General features: G+C 45.9%; 4 non-coding genes across 4 annotated transcripts; all 4 read left to right on the top strand.

Annotated features, from left to right (window-relative positions):
- Window positions 1-2,091: 2,091 nt before the first annotated feature.
- LOC130337324 (U2 spliceosomal RNA) lies at window positions 2,092-2,282 on the top strand. Its single transcript, XR_008878236.1, has one exon. It is a non-coding gene; the product is annotated as a U2 spliceosomal RNA (small nuclear RNA).
- A 2,088-nt stretch (window positions 2,283-4,370) lies between these two features.
- LOC130337323 (U2 spliceosomal RNA) lies at window positions 4,371-4,561 on the top strand. The gene has a single exon (XR_008878235.1). It is a non-coding gene; the product is annotated as a U2 spliceosomal RNA (small nuclear RNA).
- A 2,052-nt stretch (window positions 4,562-6,613) lies between these two features.
- Window positions 6,614-6,804, top strand: LOC130337322 (U2 spliceosomal RNA). The gene has a single exon (XR_008878234.1). It is a non-coding gene; the product is annotated as a U2 spliceosomal RNA (small nuclear RNA).
- A 2,086-nt stretch (window positions 6,805-8,890) lies between these two features.
- LOC130337240 (U2 spliceosomal RNA) lies at window positions 8,891-9,081 on the top strand. The gene has a single exon (XR_008878175.1). It is a non-coding gene; the product is annotated as a U2 spliceosomal RNA (small nuclear RNA).
- Window positions 9,082-10,940: the final 1,859 nt, after the last annotated feature.

The raw sequence follows: 10,940 nt of genomic DNA, 5'->3' as shown, positions 1-10,940 counted from the left end.
CCTTACAGGGTTAAAAAGAAAGATTCCTACTTTCATTGCTACCTGCTTGCTGGCTAGCCAGCTAGCCAGCCCTGTGGGCCTTGCTGCTGCTGCAGCCAAAAAACAAAAGGTGGTGCTGCTGCTGCTTCTGCTGCTTCTGCTTGTGTCTGGCCGCTGTTGGAGCGTCCAGGCACAGGACTTCTGCTGCTGCTGACTAAATGGCCTCCTTAATTGGATCATTTGAGTAGCCAGCACACCTGTGCAGGTAGGGCATGACATGATAGGCAGCTGCCTTGATAGCGGGTGGGTGCTGAATGTTCCTAATTGACAAAATAAGATTAATGCTTATGAAGAAATATAAAATCTCATCCCTTCCCCAATATCGCGCCACACCCCTACCCCTTAATTCCCTGGTTGAACTTGATGGACATATGTCTTTTTTCGACCGTACTAACTATGTAACTATGTAACATAACATGGGGGGGGGGGGGGGGTCTCCTGGCTGTTCACACAGGTGTGTCATTGCTGTACATTGACCATGCATTGCTTCTGTGGTATTGCAAAGGCAAAGACAAATGCTTCCAGCCATCCATTGCACTAATGGATTGGTCATCAGCTGGCTGTCTATGTCCCGCATCAATATAGACCAAAGTACAGAGGGTTAGGCTATGCTATTGTGCACCTACCTGATGCATCAGAAGGTGCGAGGCCCTTGCTAAATTCTGTGCACAGACTTTGAGATCTATACTTTAGACTGTATCTAAACCTGCTCCAACATGGACTGACATTCTGGCCTACTTTCAGCCGATGCGACTTGTCTGTCGCTGAACAGTCGCTTTTTATGTATTCAGCACCTATGTATAATGTTGTAAAAATGCTCTAGAAGCTAAAGTCGCAGAAATGTCACACATATTTGGCCTGCAACTTTCTGTGCGACAAATTCAGACAGGAAAAATCAGTATAAATCCTTAGAAAATTATCCCCCAGTGTCTCCATCTGCTGGCGGTATTGAATAAGCATTGCTGCACTGATGGGGTATGCATTAGACGAAAAAAAAGAAGAAAAAGAAGAATAATACGCCCAGAAAAGAGGCGAAAAGGAGAAAAACGTAAAAAAACGTGAAAAAAAAGTAAGAGGAAGAGAAGGGAAAAAAAGGTGGAAATGGGTTTAAAAGTGATTTCGGCGGAAAAATATATATATATATATATATATATATATATATATATATATATATATATACGCGCACACACACACATATATATAAACGTATTCTCCGTTGAGATATTGCAGCCGCTGCTGTGTCCAGGCCCAGGAGCCTTAGCACTGTGCTGTGATGTCACTCAATACCACTGACATCACTAGGTGTAAACAACATCTCTCCTTTGCTGTGTATGTGACTATGGAGCTGTTTGGTGATGTCGTCTATTATGGCCTTCATAGAAGCAACAGGAGATTGTTGCATCCATCTAGAACCCTCAGAACTACAGTGCTATGATGTCACTCACTTCCACAGGCCTTGCAGAGTGTAAACAACAACAACCCAGCTTTGTTGTGTATGTAACCATAGGGATTTGTGATGTCACCTAGAACCTTCACAGCAGCGACAGCTTTATGAGGAGCATCAGCACTGCTCTGCCTGAGCAGAACCATCACCGCCATAGGTTGTCAAATAACCCGGGTTTAACCCACACAGGTAAGTCCAATGGGGTGCAGGCATGTCCTCTATGCTTACAGCTTCCCGTGGGTGTTGGTTTGATACCGTTTGGGGACAGCCAAGGAGGCATCTGCAGGCAACAAAGGTAGGTGTGTGCTTGTGTGTGTGTTTCCTATGCAGATCCTAAGCCCAGTGTCACATGCAAGTAGGAGGAGTAAGAAGGGTTCCTGGCAAATCCGGGTTATGGATTGCATTTAAAAAGGCCCCGTGGGAGTGCAATGGGCCCCTGTCTTGCTGCTTAGCAATAATGGTATGGGTTTAGGTTCTGCTGTGTGTACTGGTGGTTGACTGCCCCCCAGCCCAGAGTGTGCATGGAAAATTGTCTGGCAGCCTCCCTGACAGCAAGCAGTGATAGTGCCCATGAAGGGCACCTTGTTGGGCCCGCCCCTTTCACGGTTATCGCTTCTCGGCCTTTTGGCTAAGATCAAGTGTAGTATCTGTTCTTATCAGTTTAATATCTGATACGTCCCCTATCTGGGGACCATATATTAAATGGATTTTTGAGAACGGGGGCCGATTTCGAAGCTTGCTTCCGTCGCCCTATGCATTGACCCGATATGGCAGTATCTTCGGGTACAGTGCACCACCCCCTTACAGGGTTAAAAAGAAAGATTCCTACTTTCATTGCTACCTGCTTGCTGGCTAGCCAGCTAGCCAGCCCTGTGGGCCTTGCTGCTGCTGCAGCCAAAAAACAAAAGGTGGTGCTGCTGCTGCTTCTGCTGCTTCTGCTTGTGTCTGGCCGCTGTTGGAGCGTCCAGGCACAGGACTTCTGCTGCTGCTGACTAAATGGCCTCCTTAATTGGATCATTTGAGTAGCCAGCACACCTGTGCAGGTAGGGCATGACATGATAGGCAGCTGCCTTGATAGCGGGTGGGTGCTGAATGTTCCTAATTGACAAAATAAGATTAATGTATGAAGAAATATAAAATCTCATCCCTTCCCCAATATCGCGCCACACCCCTACCCCTTAATTCCCTGGTTGAACTTGATGGACATATGTCTTTTTTCGACCGTACTAACTATGTAACTATGTAACATAACATGGGGGGGGGGGGGGGTCTCCTGGCTGTTCACACAGGTGTGTCATTGCTGTACATTGACCATGCATTGCTTCTGTGGTATTGCAAAGGCAAAGACAAATGCTTCCAGCCATCCATTGCACTAATGGATTGGTCATCAGCTGGCTGTCTATGTCCCGCATCAATATAGACCAAAGTACAGAGGGTTAGGCTATGCTATTGTGCACCTACCTGATGCATCAGAAGGTGCGAGGCCCTTGCTAAATTCTGTGCACAGACTTTGAGATCTATACTTTAGACTGTATCTAAACCTGCTCCAACATGGACTGACATTCTGGCCTACTTTCAGCCGATGCGACTTGTCTGTCGCTGAACAGTCGCTTTTTATGTATTCAGCACCTATGTATAATGTTGTAAAAATGCTCTAGAAGCTAAAGTCGCAGAAATGTCACACATATTTGGCCTGCAACTTTCTGTGCGACAAATTCAGACAGGAAAAATCAGTATAAATCCTTAGAAAATTATCCCCCAGTGTCTCCATCTGCTGGCGGTATTGAATAAGCATTGCTGCACTGATGGGGTATGCATTAGACGAAAAAAAAGAAGAAAAAGAAGAATAATACGCCCAGAAAAGAGGCGAAAAGGAGAAAAACGTAAAAAAACGTGAAAAAAAAGTAAGAGGAAGAGAAGGGAAAAAAAGGTGGAAATGGGTTTAAAAGTGATTTCGGCGGAAAAATATATATATATATATATATATATATATATATATATATATATATATATACGCGCACACACACACATATATATAAACGTATTCTCCGTTGAGATATTGCAGCCGCTGCTGTGTCCAGGCCCAGGAGCCTTAGCACTGTGCTGTGATGTCACTCAATACCACTGACATCACTAGGTGTAAACAACATCTCTCCTTTGCTGTGTATGTGACTATGGAGCTGTTTGGTGATGTCGTCTATTATGGCCTTCATAGAAGCAACAGGAGATTGTTGCATCCATCTAGAACCCTCAGAACTACAGTGCTATGATGTCACTCACTTCCACAGGCCTTGCAGAGTGTAAACAACAACAACCCAGCTTTGTTGTGTATGTAACCATAGGGATTTGTGATGTCACCTAGAACCTTCACAGCAGCGACAGCTTTATGAGGAGCATCAGCACTGCTCTGCCTGAGCAGAACCATCACCGCCATAGGTTGTCAAATAACCCGGGTTTAACCCACACAGGTAAGTCCAATGGGGTGCAGGCATGTCCTCTATGCTTACAGCTTCCCGTGGGTGTTGGTTTGATACCGTTTGGGGACAGCCAAGGAGGCATCTGCAGGCAACAAAGGTAGGTGTGTGCTTGTGTGTGTGTTTCCTATGCAGATCCTAAGCCCAGTGTCACATGCAAGTAGGAGGAGTAAGAAGGGTTCCTGGCAAATCCGGGTTATGGATTGCATTTAAAAAGGCCCCGTGGGAGTGCAATGGGCCCCTGTCTTGCTGCTTAGCAATAATGGTATGGGTTTAGGTTCTGCTGTGTGTACTGGTGGTTGACTGCCCCCCAGCCCAGAGTGTGCATGGAAAATTGTCTGGCAGCCTCCCTGACAGCAAGCAGTGATAGTGCCCATGAAGGGCACCTTGTTGGGCCCGCCCCTTTCACGGTTATCGCTTCTCGGCCTTTTGGCTAAGATCAAGTGTAGTATCTGTTCTTATCAGTTTAATATCTGATACGTCCCCTATCTGGGGACCATATATTAAATGGATTTTTGAGAACGGGGGCCGATTTCGAAGCTTGCTTCCGTCGCCCTATGCATTGACCCGATATGGCAGTATCTTCGGGTACAGTGCACCACCCCCTTACAGGGTTAAAAAGAAAGATTCCTACTTTCATTGCTACCTGCTTGCTGGCTAGCCAGCTAGCCAGCCCTGTGGGCCTTGCTGCTGCTGCAGCCAAAAAACAAAAGGTGGTGCTGCTGCTGCTTCTGCTGCTTCTGCTTCTGCTTGTGTCTGGCCGCTGTTGGAGCGTCCAGGCACAGGACTTCTGCTGCTGCTGACTAAATGGCCTCCTTAATTGGATCATTTGAGTAGCCAGCACACCTGTGCAGGTAGGGCATGACATGATAGGCAGCTGCCTTGATAGCGGGTGGGTGCTGAATGTTCCTAATTGACAAAATAAGATTAATGCTTATGAAGAAATATAAAATCTCATCCCTTCCCCAATATCGCGCCACACCCCTACCCCTTAATTCCCTGGTTGAACTTGATGGACATATGTCTTTTTTCGACCGTACTAACTATGTAACTATGTAACATAACATGGGGGGGGGGGGGGGTCTCCTGGCTGTTCACACAGGTGTGTCATTGCTGTACATTGACCATGCATTGCTTCTGTGGTATTGCAAAGGCAAAGACAAATGCTTCCAGCCATCCATTGCACTAATGGATTGGTCATCAGCTGGCTGTCTATGTCCCGCATCAATATAGACCAAAGTACAGAGGGTTAGGCTATGCTATTGTGCATCTACCTGATGCATCAGAAGGTGCGAGGCCCTTGCTAAATTCTGTGCACAGACTTTGAGATCTATACTTTAGACTGTATCTAAACCTGCTCCAACATGGACTGACATTCTGGCCTACTTTCAGCCGATGCGACTTGTCTGTCGCTGAACAGTCGCTTTTTATGTATTCAGCACACAGAAATGTCACACATATTTGGCCTGCAACTTTCTGTGCGACAAATTCAGACAGGAAAAATCAGTATAAATCCTTAGAAAATTATCCCCCAGTGTCTCCATCTGCTGGCAATATTGAATAAGCATTGCTGCACTGATGGGGTATGCATTAGACGAAAAAAAAGAAGAAAAAGAAGAATAATACGCCCAGAAAAGAGGCGAAAAGGAGAAAAACGTAAAAAAACGTGAAAAAAAAGTAAGAGGAAGAGAAGGGAAAAAAAGGTGGAAATGGGTTTAAAAGTGATTTCGGCGGAGAAATATATATATATATATATATATATATATATATATATATATATATACGCGCACACACACACATATATATAAACGTATTCTCCGTTGAGATATTGCAGCCGCTGCTGTGTCCAGGCCCAGGAGCCTTAGCACTGTGCTGTGATGTCACTCAATACCACTGACATCACTAGGTGTAAACAACATCTCTCCTTTGCTGTGTATGTGACTATGGAGCTGTTTGGTGATGTCGTCTATTATGGCCTTCATAGAAGCAACAGGAGATTGTTGCATCCATCTAGAACCCTCAGAACTACAGTGCTATGATGTCACTCACTTCCACAGGCCTTGCAGAGTGTAAACAACAACAACCCAGCTTTGTTGTGTATGTAACCATAGGGATTTGTGATGTCACCTAGAACCTTCACAGCAGCGACAGCTTTATGAGGAGCATCAGCACTGCTCTGCCTGAGCAGAACCATCACCGTCATAGGTTGTCAAATAACCCGGGTTTAACCCACACAGGTAAGTCCAATGGGGTGCAGGCATGTCCTCTATGCTTACAGCTTCCCGTGGGTGTTGGTTTGATACCGTTTGGGGACAGCCAAGGAGGCATCTGCAGGCAACAAAGGTAGGTGTGTGCTTGTGTGTGTGTTTCCTATGCAGATCCTAAGCCCAGTGTCACATGCAAGTAGGAGGAGTAAGAAGGGTTCCTGGCAAATCCGGGTTATGGATTGCATTTAAAAAGGCCCCGTGGGAGTGCAATGGGCCCCTGTCTTGCTGCTTAGCAATAATGGTATGGGTTTAGGTTCTGCTGTGTGTACTGGTGGTTGACTGCCCCCCAGCCCAGAGTGTGCATGGAAAATTGTCTGGCAGCCTCCCTGACAGCAAGCAGTGATAGTGCCCATGAAGGGCACCTTGTTGGGCCCGCCCCTTTCACGGTTATCGCTTCTCGGCCTTTTGGCTAAGATCAAGTGTAGTATCTGTTCTTATCAGTTTAATATCTGATACGTCCCCTATCTGGGGACCATATATTAAATGGATTTTTGAGAACGGGGGCCGATTTCGAAGCTTGCTTCCGTCGCCCTATGCATTGACCCGATATGGCAGTATCTTCGGGTACAGTGCACCACCCCCTTACAGGGTTAAAAAGAAAGATTCCTACTTTCATTGCTACCTGCTTGCTGGCTAGCCAGCTAGCCAGCCCTGTGGGCCTTGCTGCTGCTGCAGCCAAAAAACAAAAGGTGGTGCTGCTGCTGCTTCTGCTGCTTCTGCTTCTGCTTGTGTCTGGCCGCTGTTGGAGCGTCCAGGCACAGGACTTCTGCTGCTGCTGACTAAATGGCCTCCTTAATTGGATCATTTGAGTAGCCAGCACACCTGTGCAGGTAGGGCATGACATGATAGGCAGCTGCCTTGATAGCGGGTGGGTGCTGAATGTTCCTAATTGACAAAATAAGATTAATGCTTATGAAGAAATATAAAATCTCATCCCTTCCCCAATATCGCGCCACACCCCTACCCCTTAATTCCCTGGTTGAACTTGATGGACATATGTCTTTTTTCGACCGTACTAACTATGTAACTATGTAACATAACATGGGGGGGGGGGGGGTCTCCTGGCTGTTCACACAGGTGCTGTCATTGCTGTACATTGACCATGCATTGCTTCTGTGGTATTGCAAAGGCAAAGACAAATGCTTCCAGCCATCCATTGCACTAATGGATTGGTCATCAGCTGGCTGTCTATGTCCCGCATCAATATAGACCAAAGTACAGAGGGTTAGGCTATGCTATTGTGCATCTACCTGATGCATCAGAAGGTGCGAGGCCCTTGCTAAATTCTGTGCACAGACTTTGAGATCTATACTTTAGACTGTATCTAAACCTGCTCCAACATGGACTGACATTCTGGCCTACTTTCAGCCGATGCGACTTGTCTGTCGCTGAACAGTCGCTTTTTATGTATTCAGCACCTATGTATAATGTTGTAAAAATGCTCTAGAAGCTAAAGTCGCAGAAATGTCACACATATTTGGCCTGCAACTTTCTGTGCGACAAATTCAGACAGGAAAAATCAGTATAAATCCTTAGAAAATTATCCCCCAGTGTCTCCATCTGCTGGCGGTATTGAATAAGCATTGCTGCACTGATGGGGTATGCATTAGACGAAAAAAAAGAAGAAAAAGAAGAATAATACGCCCAGAAAAGAGGCGAAAAGGAGAAAAACGTAAAAAAACGTGAAAAAAAAGTAAGAGGAAGAGAAGGGAAAAAAAGGTGGAAATGGGTTTAAAAGTGATTTCGGCGGAGAAATATATATATATATATATATATATATATATATATATATACGCGCACACACACACATATATATAAACGTATTCTCCGTTGAGATATTGCAGCCGCTGCTGTGTCCAGGCCCAGGAGCCTTAGCACTGTGCTGTGATGTCACTCAATACCACTGACATCACTAGGTGTAAACAACATCTCTCCTTTGCTGTGTATGTGACTATGGAGCTGTTTGGTGATGTCGTCTATTATGGCCTTCATAGAAGCAACAGGAGATTGTTGCATCCATCTAGAACCCTCAGAACTACAGTGCTATGATGTCACTCACTTCCACAGGCCTTGCAGAGTGTAAACAACAACAACCCAGCTTTGTTGTGTATGTAACCATAGGGATTTGTGATGTCACCTAGAACCTTCACAGCAGCGACAGCTTTATGAGGAGCATCAGCACTGCTCTGCCTGAGCAGAACCATCACCGCCATAGGTTGTCAAATAACCCGGGTTTAACCCACACAGGTAAGTCCAATGGGGTGCAGGCATGTCCTCTATGCTTACAGCTTCCCGTGGGTGTTGGTTTGATACCGTTTGGGGACAGCCAAGGAGGCATCTGCAGGCAACAAAGGTAGGTGTGTGCTTGTGTGTGTGTTTCCTATGCAGATCCTAAGCCCAGTGTCACATGCAAGTAGGAGGAGTAAGAAGGGTTCCTGGCAAATCCGGGTTATGGATTGCATTTAAAAAGGCCCCGTGGGAGTGCAATGGGCCCCTGTCTTGCTGCTTAGCAATAATGGTATGGGTTTAGGTTCTGCTGTGTGTACTGGTGGTTGACTGCCCCCCAGCCCAGAGTGTGCATGGAAAATTGTCTGGCAGCCTCCCTGACAGCAAGCAGTGATAGTGCCCATGAAGGGCACCTTGTTGGGCCCGCCCCTTTCACGGTTATCGCTTCTCGGCCTTTTGGCTAAGATCAAGTGTAGTATCTGTTCTTATCAGTTTAATATCTTATACGTCCCCTATCTGGGGACCATATATTAAATGGATTTTTGAGAACGGGGGCCGATTTCGAAGCTTGCTTCCGTCGCCCTATGCATTGACCCGATATGACAGTATCTTCGGGTACAGTGCACCACCCCCTTACAGGGTTAAAAAGAAAGATTCCTACTTTCATTGCTACCTGCTTGCTGGCTAGCCAGCTAGCCAGCCCTGTGGGCCTTGCTGCTGCTGCAGCCAAAAAACAAAAGGTGGTGCTGGTGCTGCTTCTGCTGCTTCTGCTTCTGCTTGTGTCTGGCCGCTGTTGGAGCGTCCAGGCACAGGACTTCTGCTGCTGCTGACTAAATGGCCTCCTTAATTGGATCATTTGAGTAGCCAGCACACCTGTGCAGGTAGGGCATGACATGATAGGCAGCTGCCTTGATAGCGGGTGGGTGCTGAATGTTCCTAATTGACAAAATAAGATTAATGCTTATGAAGAAATATAAAATCTCATCCCTTCCCCAATATCGCGCCACACCCCTACCCCTTAATTCCCTGGTTGAACTTGATGGACATATGTCTTTTTTCGACCGTACTAACTATGTAACTATGTAACATAACATGGGGGGGGGGGGGGTCTCCTGGCTGTTCACACAGGTGTGTCATTGCTGTACATTGACCATGCATTGCTTCTGTGGTATTGCAAAGGCAAAGACAAATGCTTCCAGCCATCCATTGCACTAATGGATTGGTCATCAGCTGGCTGTCTATGTCCCGCATCAATATAGACCAAAGTACAGAGGGTTAGGCTATGCTATTGTGCACCTACCTGATGCATCAGAAGGTGCGAGGCCCTTGCTAAATTCTGTGCACAGACTTTGAGATCTATACTTTAGACTGTATCTAAACCTGCTCCAACATGGACTGACATTCTGGCCTACTTTCAGCCGATGCGACTTGTCTGTCGCTGAACAGTCGCTTTTTATGTATTCAGCACCTATGTATAATGTTGTAAAAATGCTCTAGAAGCTAAAGTCGCAGAAATGTCACACATATTTGGCCTGCAACTTTCTGTGCGACAAATTCAGACAGGAAAAATCAGTATAAATCCTTAGAAAATTATCCCCCAGTGTCTCCATCTGCTGGCGGTATTGAATAAGCATTGCTGCACTGATGGGGTATGCATTAGACGAAAAAAAAGAAGAAAAAGAAGAATAATACGCCCAGAAAAGAGGCGAAAAGGAGAAAAACGTAAAAAAACGTGAAAAAAAAGTAAGAGGAAGAGAAGGGAAAAAAAGGTGGAAATGGGTTTAAAAGTGATTTCGGCGGAGAAATATATATATATATATATATATATATATATATATATATATATACGCGCACACACACACATATATATAAACGTATTCTCCGTTGAGATATTGCAGCCGCTGCTGTGTCCAGGCCCAGGAGCCTTAGCACTGTGCTGTGATGTCACTCAATACCACTGACATCACTAGGTGTAAACAACATCTCTCCTTTGCTGTGTATGTGACTATGGAGCTGTTTGGTGATGTCGTCTATTATGGCCTTCATAGAAGCAACAGGAGATTGTTGCATCCATCTAGAACCCTCAGAACTACAGTGCTATGATGTCACTCACTTCCACAGGCCTTGCAGAGTGTAAACAACAACAACCCAGCTTTGTTGTGTATGTAACCATAGGGATTTGTGATGTCACCTAGAACCTTCACAGCAGCGACAGCTTTATGAGGAGCATCAGCACTGCTCTGCCTGAGCAGAACCATCACCCGCCATAGGTTGTCAAATAACCCGGGTTTAACCCACACAGGTAAGTCCAATGGGGTGCAGGCATGTCCTCTATGCTTACAGCTTCCCGTGGGTGTTGGTTTGATACCGTTTGGGGACAGCCAAGGAGGCATCTGCAGGCAACAAAGGTAGGTGTGTGCTTGTGTGTGTGTTTCCTATGCAGATCCTAAGCCCAGTGTCACATGCAAGTAGGAGGAGTAAGAAGGGTTC

This window comes from Hyla sarda, unplaced genomic scaffold (genome assembly GCF_029499605.1).
Source record: "Hyla sarda isolate aHylSar1 unplaced genomic scaffold, aHylSar1.hap1 scaffold_493, whole genome shotgun sequence".
Classification (NCBI taxonomy): Eukaryota; Metazoa; Chordata; class Amphibia; order Anura; family Hylidae; genus Hyla; species Hyla sarda.
This window is presented reverse-complemented; position numbering and strand designations above follow the sequence as displayed.